This window comes from Polistes fuscatus, unplaced genomic scaffold, assembly GCF_010416935.1.
Source record: "Polistes fuscatus isolate 324 unplaced genomic scaffold, CU_Pfus_HIC Scaffold2, whole genome shotgun sequence".
In the NCBI taxonomy this organism is placed as follows: domain Eukaryota; kingdom Metazoa; phylum Arthropoda; class Insecta; order Hymenoptera; family Vespidae; genus Polistes; species Polistes fuscatus.
The window spans coordinates 708,537-729,787 of record NW_025113096.1 but is presented as its reverse complement, the minus strand read 5'-3'; the positions used below and the strand labels follow the sequence as shown (position 1 = coordinate 729,787).

Sequence of the window (21,251 nt, the reverse complement as noted above, 5' to 3'; positions counted from 1 at the left end):
CGTATTCACGACGGTGCTATATGCTAAACATATATGATTACGTGTGGACTATGTATGTATATGGTAATACTTTGGCTTAAGTATCACGACGTTCAGGAAACGTCGTAGAGAATTATGTATGTCGATGATCTTGGTGTTCGTAATAATTCCCTTGCCATTAACATTCTCTCGCCAACCTTAGCCTAGCTTAATATTATCATCTTACTCTATCCCTTATAGTAATGGCAGAAAAATTGTCTTAAATCTTTACTATTATATACGCGTTATAATTTTAATTAATCGTAGATAATTTGCCATAATTCAAACGTATCGTAAACGTTAATATTAACGTGGGTATAGTCTTGGATTTTGTATTTTTCAATAACTTCCGATCAAATTTATTTATTAATGTTAAAACAACAAAATATTATATATATATATATTTGCTACCTTAAACGTTAATTAAGTTCTAACATTTTGAGGCATCCGATCCTTCAATATCCAACAATCTTGTTTTCGAATTCCCCGCAACTATTTGCTTCACTAAATCAATGTAATTCGAAGGATCATTGAACCGAAACAAAGATCTCATTCGAATCAGTAAACAATTAACAATTCATTGATTTTATTCTATCCACATGGTCTGCAAAGTTTAATTATCGTTTATTTTTATTACCATCATTGTAAAAAGAAAAAACTCAACTTCGTTGAGATAATTATCTGTACTACAAAATTTTCGAAGAGTTTTTACTCGCGAACTCGCGATTTCATTTAATATTACCAATAAATCAATTTCCAATGAAATATTTGCAGAATAGAAAATGTAAACGTTAATAGTTCGAGCTTCAACATATTGCTCACTTTATAATTGATATTACATATAACCTTTTTATTTCTTTGATAACAGAACGCGATACTTTCTTCTTACGTCATTTCGTAAACGACAAGAAGAACAAATCGTGAGCTCGGAAAACGCACTTTCCTTTTTCTCAACTCTCTTTTCATTTCACGCTTTCACCCTCTCACTCTCTTTCTCTCTCTCTCTTTTTCGCATACACACACACACACACAGATACTCACACGTGTTCACGTTTCATTACTCTCCCTATTCTTTTATCTGTATTCTTCACTCTCTCTCTCTCTCTCTCTCTCCTATGACTTTCCTCTCTGACTTTTGCAGTATATACGCGATCTAGTGGTTAAGTTGAGTGGGTGACATAACGAGGTTAGCAAGGAATGCAAGGACAGGCTTTCAACGGAGTACTATCTATAGCGATAACTACATCCTCTCTCACCCCTCCCCCTTCACACAGCTATCACCATCTTCCTCATTCTCGTTCTCGTCCTAGTAGTCCACGTTCTCGTCGTCCTCGTCCTCGTCCTCGTCCTCATCGTTGTCGTTGTCGTTGTCGTTGAACGTCGAGGGTGGTAACAGCACCCTTCTAGAGCGTGTTTCACCACGACTTCAACCGTTTTAGTTTTAGCAGCCTCCTGTAGTCTCTTCCAACCCTTCCAACCCTTCTTCCCCTTCATCTCTCTCTCTCTCTTTCTCTCTTTCTCTTACTCTGTTGTAGTAGTAGTACCGTTTGCCTTGGTGGTGCAACGACCTGACCTATGATACTATCTACTCACGCGAGTATCCACAACGCACGTATAACTAGTTCTTCCTTTTCCATTCTCTTCCTGTTCCTCCCCCTCTCATGCCTTGATATATACACGAATGCGTAAACAAGCTTTTATATATCGTTGATGAAATACCACGAGCATCGCGAATGTTCCTTATTCCTAATTCCGACATACTGAGATCTTTATTTCTATCTAGGAAAAGTAATCTGGTTGATTATCTCAACGTTGATACGAATTAAGAGAATAATTATTTCATAAATTTTAGACAAAGTGTTGTCTATTTTTATTTTTCTTAGTATTTTTTTAAATTGAATCCAATAATCGAATTTTATTTTCTTGATATTTAAAAATTTCATAAAAGTGTTAATACTGGAAATATAATATTCATCAAATGTTTAATAAGATAATACGAGATATCCGATTTCCTGAAGTGCGTGCTGTATTTGTTAGAACTAAATAGTCAAACGCATATACAGGTTGCAATATCCGGACTAGTCGTACAATCGGATGGAAAACGATTCTACAGTTGAAAAATAAGTCAAAAAGAGAAAAAACAAAAAAAAGAAGATTTATGTTAAATGCACGAAGTTTTCTATGTTAGTAGTAACATATATTCAGGTTTACACGTAGAATCACTCTTGTCCGGTTGGATCACTCTTCCAAATATACCCTGTATATTTTACGTAACATTAAAGTTTGAACACATTTATACTGTTCTCTGTATTTTATCACAACACCGAGTCCGGTTTAACAGCATCGAGTGAAAATAACGCGGATTATCGAGACTGGCTGAGCGCTTATTCGTCCATCGTCCAACGTTATCGGCTCTAAAATTTTTCTACTTGACTTTCTCTCTCTCACTCTCTCTCTCTCTCTCTCATTCTCTCTCACTCTTATGACTCTTTTGAACGAGTTGTCACTCATAAAAAACTGAAGGATGACGAGCATACGAACACGAACACAAACACGAACACGAACACAAACACGGACACGAACACAGACACGAACACAGACACGTACACTGTAGAATGTAACGGCACTCTCTTAAAGCTCGAAGAGAAACGTGATGCTGCTCTTTTCCACCCTCGTTTCGTTTTGAAGAATAAGGTTGAATGACTACAGACGGTACTTTGCGAACAAGAAGTCATTTAAACCATTATGACTACTTCACTCTGATAGGAAAGTCAAATGCAGTCCTATACCGTTTTTCATCCTCTAGATACCTATTCGCATCCCTTACCACAATGGTCCCTTCTGTTGGTACTGTTGCAACACAGTTGACACGACTTTTCCACTTGTACATCATCTCTCAACTCCTATTCTCTATATAATACTTAACCGAATCAAAAGGGGGACTTTTCTCGTTTAACTTTCAATCGTTACGAGGGTTGTTCAAATAATAAAGGGCTAAAGAACTCGAAAGAGAGAATATACAATATTCATTCGATTCGATCAAATATTTTTAAATTGATATGCATTATAACAAAAAAAAAGAAATGATCATATGATAAATATATTTGACTTATTATTTAATTTTATCCTGTTAAATTCGTGACTGGATGATCGATCGGTTCCGTTCAATCTTATTCCGTATATACGCGTATATATTTCTCAAGAAGGTAATTACAATTATTTCTGTATAATCCATTTTATAGGAAAGCGACGAACGGCGTCGGTTCCGTGGAAATGTTTACAGAATTGCTGATCGCAAACACATAAAATAACATGACGCGTCCATGCATCCTCAACCGCTGCAGGATAACCGCTGGTCTGCAGGATAGCCGAGCCAACGCGAGGCTATAGTTTTGTTTATTTCATTTTGTTTGTCGAACGGTCCGATGCCACCAATTTCGAGACCCAATATCACCGTTAATATTGATCCGCGTAGTAGAGTAAAACAGAAATGGCGATACTCAGCAACGCTAGCGCGGGTACAATTATATCTATCGCTGTGTGGATTGTGTATACAGGAAACGAAGGGAGACAGGAATAGGAACAATGTGTGTGTTTGTGTGTAAGAGAGAGAGAGAGAAAATGGTGGGAAGGATTGAGGCAAAATTTCGAGTAGGTACATTCACAAAACAGACATTAATCTAGGTAGGTAAATCTGCGAAGGACGTATTGCTTTCAAACAAGAGAAATAGAATTATTATTATCTGCGAAAGATGTGTGCTAGCCTATCCCCGTTATTCCTGACTTTCCCTATATAACTCGATTAACATGTTATACACGTTGATAGTAGAAGACAGAAGAAGGGATTTATTAAATCCGAATTCAAACGACGTTAGTACTCACTTTTCAAGATAAATACGAAAAAGATGATAGTATTTCCCAAACAATTTGTTTTCTTGCATATTCTTGTATCTTGCGAGTATATTATTAGATTTATACGGTATTTTTTTATCTCGCGTTAACATATTTCTTTATTTTATTCTCTGTAATGACAAATAATGATGACGCGAGTCGCGAAAAAACTGTCAATCTAATATTTTCTAATTTATTTATATTTTTATCGTTGTCAAAATCTAAGGAATAATTTAAGTTGCGATGCAATGCGTTGGTGAAGGGATAGCCACCTGTAGGAAGGTCTATGTTATATATATATATAGCTCATTATTAATAGTAAAACTGTAATATTTTTATATCACTAAATGCAGACACTGTTACGTTATGTTTTTTTTCCTCGATAAAGCAAGCAAATAAATAATATTTCAATTACGCTCGAATAAATTTTTACCGATTATCTGAATAGTGCGAGTTATGAGCGTTGCTCGGAATAGAATAAAATTGAACAATACTCGCTACTCTGAAATATTGTCTGGAAGTAAATTCTATTGCTATTCTTTGTAAAGTTTACAGATTTGAAGCATGAAACAAAAAGCTTTTTCACGATTGTTTTAATAGTGACGCGGAACGATAGAGTACGGGAGGTCAGCAATGGCGACAGCAATGTTTGTGAAAAAAGGATAAAGAGTGGAAAAAGGATAGAAGGGATGGAATCTCTGCGATAACGCATGGCTGGTTTACGAATGGTAGAAATGTGTAGAAGTACGAAGAGTCTTCAATCAATACATTTTGAAAAATGAAAAGAATGAGAAATCCATGGTCTCATAGATTATTATTCAATGAAAGAAGAATTCCACATATCATACAAAGGGTGATCCATTCAACGTAAATCCATTCAACGGAAGTAATATGGAAACATTTTTTAATTAATAATATAATAAAATGATTAATACGTAAAATGAATTTTTCATATTACAATCTCATTTAGAAAATAAAAAATATTAATATATAATATTATATACAAAAATTCTCTCAATTACTTTAACAAACGTACGTCGAGCGAAAAAACGGTTTAAATCTTTATCTTTTGAAAAAAAAAAGAAAAAAAATCAACGATTCATCCTTCAGCTATAAAAATGCATTTTATTCTGATAAACCGCGATGGTGGTTTATTACGGGGAAAAATATTAATTACAAAAATTGTTATTATAATTCATGAATGCGATTTCAAACTAACGACAAACTTCCCTATTATTTACTCATATAAATTCGTTAATAATTTTCATCAATCGTATAAATAACGAAGTATTTGTTGGAATATTAATAAAATGATTCACCGTGTATATCGAATATATATTTTATATGAAGCAACGGGCGACAGTCCAAAAAGTGATTCATCTTTCTGAACTGCCATAGAAGGAATGATGAACAAAGGGACGATCAAAAGCTTGGAAATACACTGAACGAGCTCGTCCATAACGTTTTTGAACATAGTCCATGATGCGTTACCTGCCGCTAATTTCTCTCTTTTTTCCTCGTAATATTTCACTACGAGTACTTTGAACAAAAAGAAAATTAAAAGGAGAAAGATAGCGGGACGATAAAGAACAAGTTTTCGCATGCGTGAAACGAAGATAGAGATAGATGAAGCAAGGAAGGAAGGAAGGAAGGAAGGAAGAGATGGTGAACAAATAAAAATTAAAAAAAAAAAAAAAAAAGAACAAAAATCGATACTCTCGAATATATTGCATTTCTGACCAGCCGATTTTCCGACGAACTGGCAGAAAAATCGATGAAGTGGTAATCGTTTCCATTGTTTTCGATTAAACGAGTCACTATGAAGAATTAAATCACATTTTCCCCATACGATTGTATCCGATCGATCTCGAATTCTTCGTTAAAAAACTTAACGAAGCTGATAACGAGAGAAAAATAGTCAACTGCTACTTATTACAATGGGATCAATCCCTTTTTTTCCCGCGTATTACATCGTGAAAATCGATGAGGAAAAATTAGAGAAACGTTTGATCTCGCGTCGGATTTTTTTTTTAATGAAATCGCTAAAATCCGTCTTTCCTATTTTCCATCGAAAACCGTTCGAACTTATCCTTCTTTCTTTCTAACGCGTTTAGTCACTTCAAACGATGATAAATCATTCGGCCGAATGAAAGAAAGAAAAAAAACCAAAATAGTTTCATGGTCATTACCGTAAGCAACGCGATTTGCAATAATCAAATTATTCCAAAACACATAAAAAATAATAGAAAAGGGAAATAGTTTGTAGGATAAATTCATTCGAGTGAAATTCAATAAATGTTATTAAATTTAGCACGTTAAAAAGAGCAGATGTATTTATTAATAATCGCGATCATGCGAATGTGTTATTTCGTACTATAAAACGTACACCTGAATAAATATATACGTGAAATTGATATTTGAAAAACAGGAAATACTGTATAAACCCATTCGCAAAGCAACTCCCCACCGTCCTCTTCTCATCGAAAATCATCGTCTACCATGATCTGTGAATATTAACTAAACATTTCTGAAAAGCACGTATAGCATCCTACGCCTGCGTTTGATGTGCCCCTTCTGTTGTGAAGCTTTTATATAGAGTTACGTTCATAACCACCTACTTGCGGCTTCGGTCTAATGAATTGCGATTAGATTCAACAGTATTCCCGCATGAGAGAAATAACGTGAAATAAGAGGCTATTACCTAACCGAAATGATATATATAACATATATATGTGTGTGTGTGTTGTGCTTATACTCTTGACTGTAAGTAAAAAGAAAGTAAAAAATATTTAAATTTGTAATAAGAAGAAGTATCACATAAAAACGCGAGAACACACTCCAAAGATTATGTTAATAATTATCTCCGATGATTTATTAGATACATACGAATCTTTCCAATGAAACATAAAATACTAGGGATGATAGTTTGTCTCTTTCGTTATCATAAATCAATAACGAATCGATTTGTTTTATCGACAAAAAAAAGGAGTTAGATTTTACGAAGCATATTTTTTATACAAAGATTTATAGCATCCATTAAACGTGTAAATAACCAACGAATTATTTTACTTTCCATATTAAAACTCAACGAAACGTGAATCATTCGTATGATTGTTTGTCGGCCAACAAACATGTCTAACGATAATTTAATTTTCACGGTTTAATGCCAAACTCGTTTTTGAATTTAAATTAACGATCAACCGAATGAATGTAACTACAACCGAAAATCTATGGGCAGAAAATTCTGGAAAAAGAAAAAAAAATCGTTAGAAATTTTCTATTAGCAAAGTTTCAATTAATTCGATAATAATATAATATATTAACGTTTTTATCTATAATGTTCTATTATTTTCGGTCATAATAACGTTCGATTGGGGTCAAAAAGAGAAGGAAAAAAAGTAGAAACGCGGAGTACAAAATAACGAACGTATCGGGCTGGATCACGTGCATGCTGTACACGCAGTATTAATGCACCATGATGTGATAAGCACCGGAAACTGAGAGCAAAGGAAGAAAAGCGGACCCGGAAACTGGTACGCGTGCAAGTGGACCAACATGAATAATGCATAACGGCACGAGAGACAGCTCGGCTACGTACAAAATCGGAAAAGCTATATGGTCGACAAAAGCGAATGGACTCTTCCTTCTCTGTCTTTTTCCTCTCTTCTTGTTTCCAATTCTTTTTATGCATATATAGATGTAATTTTACATATACATATATACAGGATGTCTCATATCAAATTATACGCTTAATTATTCGTTTATCCTAATTGACAAATTTACCAATCTCGTAACGAGATGAAATTTTCCTTTGTAACATATTAAAAAAAAAAAAGAAAGAAAAAAGAATATTAACTAGCTTTAGAAATAATTGCATGTAAGATTTCGTATGGGACACCCTGTATATCTATATGTGTATTTATCTCGTTCCCTTTCTCTGCCATTTCCACTAGCCAAAAAAGTTCGTTTCTTTTTTCTCGGCGCTGATGTCTGTCCGGACCTCTAATTGCATCTCGAGAATTCAAGGGAGTAAAAATGGTATAATGATACTTGACGTTTTGGTCCTCGTTTTCGAGAGCATTCACTTCATCATCATCTCCCTTTGGCACGCACTAGCTATAGCAACGCTCCTTGGAAAAGCTTTGCGGAAAGTCAAGTTCGAAAATCTTATATACATATATATATATACATATACATGTACATGTATATGTATATGTATATGACTATCTTGCGATGGTATTTTTGCCATAATTAATCCGGACCTCACGAGTTTCGTTCATTCACGTACGAACGAAACTTCCAAGTCTAATTATCTTCTTTGGCTCTAAAATAACACGTGTCTTTTGTTATACGACACCATGTAACCACCATTTCCCGGAGAGTTTTGCTCGCATGATCCGAGTTGTATCGACTTTTAACTAGTTTCATTGTTAAAACGTTCAACTATTTTCCATAAAATACACATCTTTAAATCGTTACAGTTTTTTTCCTTCTAAATGTTTTTAACATTCAAGAATTTAAATGTTAAATTTTATGCAAAACTTTTCCCATAAACAACAACAACAAAATATCTATCGAAAAGCAGGACTATTTAAATATCATGAAATTTTCAATCGCAATTATTTAGTTAAAAGAAAACATGTATCGGTAAAAAATAATTATATCCATTCTTCACTTGCAACGATAATTAATTTCAAGGATATCAGAAATGATCTATAAAAATAATCATTATTTATTTCATTATTTTATATTATATTATACGAATTGTGTAATTTCTAAGAATTTTTAATTATACAAAAAAAAAAGAAAGAGAAAATCGATAGGTTCTTCACCGACTTTATTTATAAATTTTCGAAATAACGTGTAAGAAGTCATCAAAAAAATTCGCAGTAGTTGAAAAGATAGGAACTTATTCCTGACGTAAATATACATATATACATATATACTTTTTTGATGGTAATTCCCGACGCCTATGCATCCCAGTTTATTACAAACTACTACTATTACTATTACACGTACGAATCCAAACGTGACGCAATTGCAATACTTCTTACGAGGAAATAGTCTTGGGGTCATAGTATATTGCAGATAAGACGGCAGGCAGCCTGTTATTCCCCGATTTCGTTGCTCCCCTCTTCTTCAATATTTGATCTTCTCAATCTTTTATCTCTCTCTCTCATGCTCAATTATATAGGCACGGGATTGTACATGCATTCATTTATTAATGAATTCGCTTGGATTTATATATATATATAAACGTATTCATCCTATCTGTTTTATAGTACAATTACGAGGCCCGTGGAAGATAGAAGTAAGCATGTTCTTTTCATTTATATTTCTTTTTTTCTTCGAGACAAAGACATTTTGTATGGAAAAATTAGACGTTAATTATATCTCTCGAGAGATATTATTGTTAACATTTTATCTATAACTTTTCGTAATAAAAATTGTACAATATATATCGTTGAACACAAAAAAAAAGAAAAAACTTTATATTACATTTCTATGATGATTATAATAATAATCGTATGATCATTATATTATTATAAAAGAAATTTATTTAGTAGCAATAAAAACTACAATAGATAATTAAAACTAGTATTATGTAAATGTTATACTATATATCAAAAGTTGAAACTAATTTTATTTTTAACTCTGCCAACTTATGATCTTCATCTTCCTTTTATAGATCACTAGCCAAGATGAAACTAACAAACTTTCTCGTGATCTTGATGGTTGTAATACTGGCAGTTTGTGCACATGCTGCTCCAAAGAGTCGTGGGCTCCCTCAGTTCCCTGGCTATGGAACATTCAATCCCAAAGGCAAACTGCCTGTGCCATTTCCAAAAGTAAGTCGATCGATAAATTCAACTTTAATCGCAGAAACTAACGAAAAAATACTGATCTTTCGGTAAAAGTGTTATTCGCGTTATTTAATATATTTTTTCTCGATAAATTATTTCTCAATTTAAAACTTTTATTTTTTATCTTTTGTTACAGGGCTTCTGATTTGACAACAAATGTTATAACGCAAGAAGATACCGTTAAATAACACTGACTTTTATTCTCAATTCGTATGTAACATCACGGTAAATAGAATAGAAAGAGCATAAAATATTATAAATATTTCAAATGGTTGTCGTATTTATTTTAAATCGCATAATAAAGTACCCCTGAAATATTTTTCACTGTCACGTCCACGACGTTTCAATTTTCTAGTATTATAGTGATATGTTTTTAAATTCATGCAATACAATCAAAATTCTCGAGGTTACTTAAATCACTTAAGGCGATGAAAACTCGAAGAAAATTGTGTGCGTGTGTGTGTGTGTGTGTCTGTAGAATTTAATTCAAATGACATTTATCTTTCGCAATCTATTTCAATCACGGTATCTTCAGTCAAACGTAAAACTACGATGGAAAATAAAAATAAAAAAGAAAAAAGCATCGTAGGTGACTCCTATAAGATGTAAGCCATGTTAATGGAAAACGACTTTTTGTCTTAAAGTCTCTTACCGATAATGCAACTTTTACCGCATTTATTTTGTTCAAAGATAACGAATAAGGGCTGGTAAATAAAATCAATAATAAAAAAAAAGATAATAACACAGAGAAAGTAATTTCTAAAAACCTGATATTTTTATTTTGTTCCCCTTTTTCATTTCTACGTAATACCTTTAATTATCTTGCAAAAGGGAATGATAAATCGAAATTCCATTTTGGCATTATATTTTTTTTTACTTAAGCTTTATACATTACGCATTTATATGTATGTATATGTAACTAGCCAATATGCGGTTTCACCCAACATTTCGTGCAGCCTTTGCAAAATACTGTTCCCAAAATTGCAAAATCGTTCGCATTTTAGCATTTCACTCGTGATAAGTACGACGCGTGTTCAATATATTATTCAAATCGTCAATGGTCATGAAATATTTAAATAACAAATATTGATTTCTTATAAATGCGATGTCAGGATTTTCAAGGGACGAATATAAAAAGTAATATTTCAATCGTGACCAATTAAAATGATCATTTTTATATAAATATATACTTTTGAGAACAAATAAAATACAATCTCAAAAGGTTTGTACGTGTAAGTAAAGATATCGAATTGACTGTTGACCAGTGCGGAAAGAAAATTTTAGCTGGTACGTGAAATAAACCGTAGAGACGATTCTGAGTCGTTTACTCGACGATACGGAAAAGTTGAATAGCATCTGGCGAGAAAGCAAAGATATTTTTCTGAAACTGGTTCTCCGTTTTCATTGATTGCTCAAAGTCACTTACGGATTTAACATTTTTTGGCACAACTCTGAGAAAACGGAATTCACAAATTTTCTTCGCGAGCAGTGCAACAATTCGATTTAAGAAAACTCACTCGTGAAACATAAGAAATGTGAAATAGAACTAATCGACCGGAATTATTGTTTCATTCTCGAACACGACGCATTTTGAAAAATGATACTAGTTGTTCAAGACTCTAACGCTCAAAACACGCTTTGCGATTACCGATGTTCGTTCTCGATAGTTAGTCAAAAAACATTCTAGTCCGATAGAAAAAAAAAAAAAAAAGTATTAATCAAATTTTGTACTTTTATCGTGACCATTAATCTAGCGTCAGAGTATTTTAATTTGTACGACGTAAAAAGAAATAAATGATCAAATAAACGATTCATAATTTTAGTTTTAATTCAACTGCACGCAAATTTTGTATTTCATTCAAATTATACTGTGTCCAATCTTGTTTATCCATATTTTATATACTTCCAAGTTTATCTAATTTCCAGTTATAGGGAAGTATACGTATGTACGTGTGTATGTGCATGTGAAAAAAACCCATGAACATTTAAAGACAGGGGGAGCGATGAACCGTGCGAAACTCGTGATTGCTCATCCCAACCGTTCTCGTGAAGATATTTTATAGCACGCTTGGGTAGTAATGAAGCTGTTTACATGCGTTTAAGAAAGCATCTCATCGAGAGCCAGATAATTAGAATACCCTTGCTTACGTACGCGATAGGCATTATTAGAGGTACCTAAATGCAACTCTCTGCTTGCCCGTTCGAACAATGTATCGTATTCTTTACTTTCATTATTATCGCTTAAAATGCACATATACTGAGTTAATTAACCCTATTAACATATAAAGAAAGTTTATCTAAAACATCATTTTAACGATGTACAAAAAAGAAATAAAAATTCGTTAACTTTACTCCCCGTTGTGATGAAAAAAATAAGGAAGAAAAACAAAATATAATTTCAAAATAATACCTATTCTATTCGACCGTGGATATAATTTTAATATCATTAATTTTACGCTTCAATGAAATAATATAAAAATTTTGAATATAATGTTATCGCTATAAGCCAACAAAAAAATATGACAAAAATATCACGCATCGTCGAACTCATTAGCGTGTTTACATGTTTCAAAATTAAATCATTAGTTTCTTTTTCTTTTGGTATTAAATACGTGATGCAAAAAATAAAAAAGAAAAATACAAAAGAAATGTTTTTTGATTAACGCGATATGTAATCTCTAGTTTCTCATAAATCTGATAAATCTGTGAATTCATGTAAAATGTAGTGAAATAGGTAGACGATCGAATCGCATAAGCTCACGCAGCGATACAAGCTCAAAATGTATAGAATTGGATACATCTGTTTGGAACACGTCGTGGAAATGGTCGGTGATTGCATTGAACTGTTAAACGATATGTTCCTCTGATAAACGTTTTTTAGTTCAGTTAATGTGTCGTTAACCGAAAGACTACAAATCGAGCATTGCTGAAGTAACTGACGTGCGATTAATTAAAGTAAATATTCCGTGCGAGTTTTCGAAATTGAGATTTATTTTATATCAGACTAATATTTAAAGCTCGATCACGAACACGACACAACGATCGATCGTAATTAAAATAGTTATTTTATTATGCACAAACACAACAAACAGCTTTATTTATGGGTAAAGATGCATTCTAATCGGTTCTTTGATTATTAATCAATAAATAAACAAAATTATATTCCTATATATAAATTATGATATAATTTAATATTTTATTAATAACATACTAAATTAATATTAATATTAATAACAATATGCCCTTCTGAGGTATAATCGATACATTTTCTTTCCCCTCATAGATGATCATCTTCTTCCAATCCTCCTGTTTTAAAAATGTATCAAGATTTTTCAAAATCTGGGCCTACCCCACGGACCCGGAGGTAGACGCGGATTAAACGGTCCAGTTCCTGGGAAAGTAGGAAAATTAGGTTGTCCCGGTCTCGGGACTATCGGTGGTGCTTTGTAAGACATGACAGACATTATCGTCATTAAAACGGCTACGATCAAGAGTACCAACTTCATCTTGATTTATCAATTTGCGTTCTATCCACGAGAAGAACCGTTCCCAATGATCAAACTGCAAAATATAATATAGTATCGTTATCGTAAAAATATCCTAACGAAACGTCGTTAATCTTTCATTCTTTATTACCCTGTGACAATTACTGTTTACAAACGAATTTTAATTAGATACATAACATCATTATAACGAAACTAATCGTATTAATTAAACGTTCACAATACTGTTAGTAGCTTGGTATATTATACTCCTTTTACGCATATTAACGTTATCGAAGCACGATAATTTAAATTGTATATGACTAAATTTCATTTAACACGCAAATTATTGCTCGCATACCGTGCTAATTCACCCCACCCCTCCCCCCCTCCTCCTATAACACACAAAAACCTTTTGTATACGCGATATTACTATTTTACCCTATTATTAAACGAAATCGCGAACGATGAAAGATCTAAAGAGATTGTTTTCTTTTACGCTTTATAAATATAATAGTATAACAAAAAAAGAAAAAAGGTTACTTCTCGTGATAAAGGTAATAATTAATTGTCCTTACCTTGGCACTCCGTTGAGAGTCAGAGAATTATGTTTCCGGATACGACAAGTCTCGCTTATATATACAACACTAGCTTGCCAGTGTGCGGCGATCCGAAGAATGCAAGGCAGAAAAAGAAAGAGAGAGGGAAATATATATATAAAACAAAGATAAAGAAGAAAAAAGGGAGAAATAAAAGAGAGCAGTAGAGAACGAAAGAAGAAAAAGAGAGAAAAAGATAAATAAAAGAGAGAAAAGAGATATATATATGTTTATATTGCATAGAAGAAGCATTGTATGCGTAAGATCGAATCAACGAGGAGGCACGGGAAGAACCGCATCTTATCAACCTAGCTGCCCTGGCTGTTGACACTTCACGCATAAATTACAAAGATTTGTATATGTTACGAAAAAGCTTGTACGGTGTTACACACAAACGCGTTAAGAAAATGTGTACGGGAAACACTCGCGTATTCGACTTCATCGCGTTAATGTAAATGTAACTGTGTATGTGTATGTATGTGTGTATATGTGTTTATCATTTTATGCACGGGGAAGAACATCGCGTAGACCCGATGATTGTATGAAACTTTGCAACGATGGATTTCCCCTCCGATAAAATGTCTTTTTTTATTAGCAGAATAAAAGATTACTCTAACACGAAAAGGGGAAAAACATTAAAGAAGAGAAAAGAAAAAGAGACGGTAGAATTACCCAGGTAGACTGCATCATCGAGCAAAATCAAAGTATACTCGGTACTACAAAATTAATTGCCAAATATTTGACTCCTGTTCTGTTCTGTTCTCTTGTTTTTTAAAAATCGTCCTATCAAATATTATAATACAACGTTTATAAAATGTTGTTATTGTCTTGAAAAATAATTCGTAAAATTTGCGTGGCAGTAATATGATAACTATGAACGTCAAGAAAATTGATTAATTGAAAAATATTGTATCGAATGTTAAGTTGAAAAGCACAATCTAAAATAAATATTTCGAGACAATGGTGAACGAAATTATCGATTATTTTGTATCGATTTCATACGTGAAAAATATAACGAAGATAGTAACGCATTCATAAATTTCTCTTATATTTTAAAAGTTAAAAGAAAGGCACGATGAAATATTACTCATGCTAATGAGATCAGCGTTCACACCTATTTACCAAATGCAGTACGGTTACGGACATACATATATAATTATAATAGGTACGTATTTCTTCATTTTTGTTCAACTACCGTGAGGAAGTATTAATACGGAACGAATGTCACAAAATTCAATGAAACTTTAACCAGGCGGAATATAAGAATTCAACGAGGTAATAACAAAATGACCGACAACGGGTTTCAAACGCATCGTTCTTCCGCTCTTCTCGGTAGCAGAATAATTGGCGCAAAAATTACTGCGATATACACCTCGGTAGATTGCAATAGTAGGAAACCATCGTTTGCATATTTCTGGGTATTTTTAACAAAGGCTGCTGTTTCAAAAGTTGAAATTATTATGTACGGTTAATAAAATACTTCAAATTGTCCGTGATAAACATAATTAGACATTTTGTATATATATATATACACGCATGTATATATCACTCGAGCAAATGTGCACACATTTTCAGGTTCTAGTTAAACCTTAAAACGTATTTCCGGTAATTGTATTTGCTTTTTACAGACAATTAACAGAACCGCAAATTGTTTCTTTCATTCGCTCTTTATCTATCTCTCTTTTTCTATATTTCTATTTCTTTCATTATCTTCCTTTTTCGCAAAGAGAATGAAGTAGAGAGCCCTTGGCATTTAATACTATCGAACTCAGACCCAACATCAAAATAAAACCACGACGAATTTTACCTCCATCACGTTAACGTTCCTTCCTCCATCTTCCATCCTCGAGACCATTTATTTTGATCGTAACCAATGTCGTTGCACAGTTCTCAAAGTAACGCGAACTATTTCCGCCGGAATGCTAAGCTTCCCTCTTCTTTCTCTCTCTCTCTCTCTCTCTCTCTCTATCTCACTTCATCCTACTCAGTCTTTTCACATTGGGTGAAAATCATTACACTTTCAAATGCAGAATTTACAACCGTGAAGACCGAGCGATGTTTTATGTTCTCCGACATATTGCAAACATACAGATGCATACATATCGGATAGATAGTTTCGTCTATTTACTTGGCACGATTTAGAAAACAGGAAGCTTCGGTGTACGTATATTTTATATGTCCACGAGAGATTCGAAGATTTTTTTTTTTATTATCATTTACCGTAAAGAGTTGCATTTAAACAGGACAATATCCATAAATCAAGTACGAAATATAAAGAAACGGTAAATAATACTCCGCAATCAGTTACGCTCATTTAGCAATTATCATTTATTCGTATTCTCACACGAATACCATGAAAAATCTCGTAATTAAGCTTTGAAGTTGAAATATTATTCTGAATTTCATCGACACATTGGTTGATTACGAATAAAATTAACAATATACATATATTAATACAATTATTTATTACTTATACTGTGTTGTATAACTATTATTATTATTATTATTATTATTATAATCATGAAAAATATATAAAATCTATCGACATAAAGGCAAATAAAAATATTCCTTTTAAATAAGCTCTCGTTTGAGTTTGGTACTTCCACTATCGAAAAGAAGAAAGCAAAGAGACACGAACGTACACATATCCATATCCACACACACACACACACAAATATCTACGTGCATATAAACTTCATAGACTCATAGACTAGATATCGTAGTATTCGATTCAGAAGACTTTTCCTTCTTTCGATTCTCCTCTTCTTCTCTTGCATTACGAATTCTGAGGCAGCACGAGAGAACGGTAGTACGTTCCGCAACTTGCGGATAATCCCGTCTCCACAGATACAAACACGCGTGCGCGCGCGCGCGCAAGCGCACCAATACACGTGCTTATGTACATACTGACATATATGAACACAGCTTAAATCGCGAATTAACTACCACAGCGATTTTATAAAGCAGAGCTCGGCTGGCTCTCCACTTTCTGCAAGTTTCCGAAGCGCGCACCTGTCCCGAGGGGTAGTCGCTTGCTTCGGGCAGGATAATATGGCGTTCCCATTATCGAGAAAACACAGTTTCATGGGAGAACGTTTTCACAGAGAGATAAGAATCGACTCTTAGTTTTTGCAAAAAGAAAAATCGAACGGGAAGTGTGCAATGCTAGGAAAAAAAAAAAAAATACATGAAAGAAATCAAAGAAGAAGTGGACGAACCTTTCGTAATTATGAATTAGTCAAATGAACAATAGTATGTTAATGATCTATATAAAATATTCATGCATTTTGTTTTTTTTTTGTTATTTCGAACGAATAATCCATCCATTTCATTAACCATGCTGACTCACGTTGCTTAACTTTAGTAATCTGACGGGAATTAATAATAATTAATATTCGTGTAAATAAATAAAATTTCGAAAAAAAAACAGATCGATTAAAGAGTTTGAAAGAGGACAAGAAGAAAAGGCGCAGATAGTAAGGATAGAGGAATATTCTATAAAATGGGAGGAAAGGGTTGAAAAAGGGTGGACAGAGAGACTCCCTCGAGAGCTTGCACTGCTCTTGCACGTTACACAACGTAGGTAGTATTCGACTACGTCTTCACCTAGGGCGCGATCTATCGCACCATTGATCGCTACTCTATTATCGGGATAGTAATGCCGTAACCCCCAGTACACTTCACGTCCTACATCTGCTACTCAAGCTCCCTCTCCTATCTTCGAAACAGCCCTTTGTTGCCAAGATCTAAACTACGTCCTCTATATTCGATTTAAGCTGCTCCCTCCCTGCAATTTTCTTTGAACTTTTATTAACCGATCTTTTATAATTTTCCACGACGAATTTCATTTAATAGAATGAAACGAGCAACCCCTTTTGTCGGAGAAAATAATCGGTATTGTAAAAAAAAAAAATGAAATAGAAAAATTAATCTTCACTTCGGTGTCCCACGTTGTTCATAACTCGATTTGCTATTTTGACTATTTCTCCTTATCGATTTTCGATTCCCGAAGGAACAATCGAAACTCGAAATGCCACTCTTCTAAAGCATTCTTTCTGCAAACACATCAGAGCCCCCAATATTGAAAGGTATTTTCAGGTTGAGACGCAAGGGAAAGGGTCGTGTGCGAGCGTTCGTGCAGAGATAGATCGTTCCTCGTGAATGGACTATTATCTTTGGATTGCTCTTTGTCACGGGCCACGCATCCAATGTTCCCCTTATGATTCGACTTTCGATCTATTCCAGCTAGGGTCGGAATATCAAGAAAAATTCATAACCCATAAATTGATACCGAATTTTATGATATCAAATTATTAAGATCGTAAAAACGAACAGATAATAGAAATGGATTATGTTCGGTACGCGTTGTGTTAGATTTACTTAGCTGGATTATATACGAATAACATATCTTTTTTCATAAACAAACTTTATATCACGATACTAAATGCAATACACAGATCGACTAAACTTCTGAAATATCTCGGAAGCGTTTTTTAAAATGCTGCCACCCGCTGAAAAATATCGAACGAGCTGCTAATAAAGTTTTAATTGACCGATATTCAAAATATAATCTCGATAAAAAATATCCACGTGAGACAAAACGAACAGCTCGCGGCACGAAAAAAATATTTGGAAAAAATGTATAATACGACTTTTTCTCTTACAAAGTAACTTCCGAATGTAATTACGGTTACATATTTTATCATTTAAATGATGGACGGAATAAAACTAACGGCATGCATTTACGATTCTCTGTTTTCTCTCTTTTTTTCTTAATATATTTCAACCATAAACGATTTATTCGCATATTTGAAACGGATAGAGACTGCAAGTTATCTTAGAAAATCTACGAGATAATTTCATATAGATCATCAATTGTATTCGGCCAAATCATTTACCAATATTTTACGCTATCTCGCTTTTGTCCCTTTATCGGAAAAATTCGAGCCTTTAGGCGTCGAAAGATTTAAAGATTAACCCTCCGACTAACAATAAGAAAAAGAGAGAGAGAAAGAGAGAGAAGGAGAGTTGTTGTTCGCCGATAACACTTCGACTATACTTTTATTTTTTTTTTTCTTCCAATATTTTACATGAATCGAAGATAGGGAGCCGCTGGTAAAATCCCGAGAAAACGTACCAGGCGTAGACATTAAATCAATAAACACGATACGGATTAAAACTCGTTTACACGAATCCTCCGTTCCAGAAACAGTTTCTCGGTTATTACATACACACATGCATATATACTACGTGATCTGTGATTTATAACTATCATTTCCTACACGCATATATTCTTTTTGGACTTCTTACCTCTTCTTCCTAAATTTTTCCGATAGTAAGTAAATTTATCGCCAAAGAAAAATATAATTTAATGAAAATGTGGACTATCGGAATTAAAAAGAAAAAAAAAAAAAGAAACAGTAAATAAAACTTCCGAATAGCGATAATTGACAAATTAAAAATCCGTAAAGGGAGATAAATATCTTCGCGTGAAGGATATATCGGTATTTTTTAAAAACAACATGCGCACGAGCGTTATTCAAATATACGACTGTTTTATCAGACACGTAGCCACCTAAATTAAATAGATATTTGGTAAATTTACTGATACCGTAGTTATATCCTATTTTTTATTTATCTATGTAAATAATTATATATAAGTATAAATGATATCTCTCAAATTTTTCCAACTAAATTTTAAGAGTTTATTTTACAAGTTGAAATGAGAAAAAATGAGAATATTTTTCTTATACGTGAAATCTAATATCAATCTCATACTTTAATTAATCGTCTCTTGTGAATTCGTATATAATCTCGTTATTTCCTAAAACTGCTAGTTTTTAGTGCATAATAAAATAAATAAGGTCTTATATTAAATATGCATACGCATAGACATACCTGGAATATTAAAATTCCATTTCTCGACGAGATCATTTTGGAAGCTCACTATACACACACACACAACACACACGATAGTAATCCTTACACTTTCCAAATTTCGTAATTCGCGTAATCCAATTTCTCTGTTTGATGAATATTGTCAAGATTCGTTGTCACTTTCTTCTTTTTCACAGCACACGCGAATAAACTATTTTGACATTTTTCTTCGCTTAATTAACGCGCACGAAAAAACTAATCTCACTTTTCTTCCTACGCTCTAAACGTTGAATTTATTATCTATTAACCGTACCTGGGCAGTATCCGGAATACCTGGATACAAAACCTGTTGTTAAAATTTTTCTAGGTACCGTTGAAAGAAAGAAATCGAGATATAATTTTACGTAGTAATTAGTATATAAAATCGCGAAGTATAATTACGAGTCACGACCGGACGACGAAACAAAAAACTGAAGTCTTAAGGACTGAACTAATCCTCGAATTAATGCCTAACCGAATCAATTACTGAAATATTATTAATAAGAGCATCGGTTAAAAAAAAGGATATAAAACATTGTATCTAATGCAAATGAGAAGATAAATGAGATAAAAAATGTATAATAATTAATACAGGAATACGTCTGACCACGTCTTGTCGCAAGCGGAGAAGAATAACGACTGAGAAGGGAAGGGGATGAGTAGAGGTTAAATTTACGAAAAGAACGTCTTCTCGATCATTCAATGTTTTGTTTTTATGTATATACGTGTCTCACCTCTCGGCTGGTGTTTATATTCGACTTTTGCCGTTGCTTTTATTGTATTATGTATTTCGTCGTTGAATTTGTAAACGTATCGACCTTCGTGTACGTTCGGTATTTCTCGTGTGTATTTCGTAGCGTTTTCATTATTTATTGTTAGTCTTATTCGAACATCGAGACGTGTAACAACGGTGTTAGTAAAATAAATTTATTTCGCGTATACGTGTGCGTGATTTGTTGCATATATATGTATTTTTTTGTTTGTATTATTAATTCAACTATTATTATTGATTGTCTTCATGAAAAAGATTAAGGTAGTGTGACGCACAGATAAAGAATTTAATAAAAAAATCAGAGGTACAGAGAGAAAGAATGAACCTAGTGAAACGGGAATAAGCTGGTGCACAATAGAGATAGAAATGATGAAAAACAAAATAAATAAATAAAGATAGAAATATGCTAGGAACAGAGAATAACGCATATTCATGCGTTTGAATGGCCGAAGAAAAAGAAAGTAAAAGAGAAAAAAAATAGAAAAAGAGAGAAGAAGTCGGGTATACAGATTTGTATGACCAGTATAAGAAAAGCTTATCTACTCTAGCGTATAAATGGAATTTACAATATATTCGGTTGAACGCGATGCATTTTGTCCACAATAGAATGGAGGAAAATTTCCTAAAAGGATTTAAATTCTCGAATTTTCGCAAATTTCGACGTTAAATATTTCACGTATATTAGCAAATGGAATAAAAGTAAATGTTC

The 21,251-nt window shown here is 33.3% G+C and overlaps 1 protein-coding gene and 1 long non-coding RNA gene across 4 annotated transcripts in view; one reads left to right on the top strand and one right to left on the bottom strand.

The window, feature by feature from the left end:
- The window catches only part of LOC122516584 (limbic system-associated membrane protein-like), a 213,359-nt gene that overhangs the window by 131,048 nt on the left and 61,060 nt on the right, over nt 1–21,251 (bottom strand). The gene's annotated exons all lie outside the window — the stretch shown is intronic.
- Nucleotides 9,128–10,042, top strand: LOC122516587. Its single transcript, XR_006303611.1, has 3 exons — nt 9,128–9,220; nt 9,599–9,758; nt 9,910–10,042. It is a non-coding gene; the product is annotated as an uncharacterized LOC122516587 (long non-coding RNA).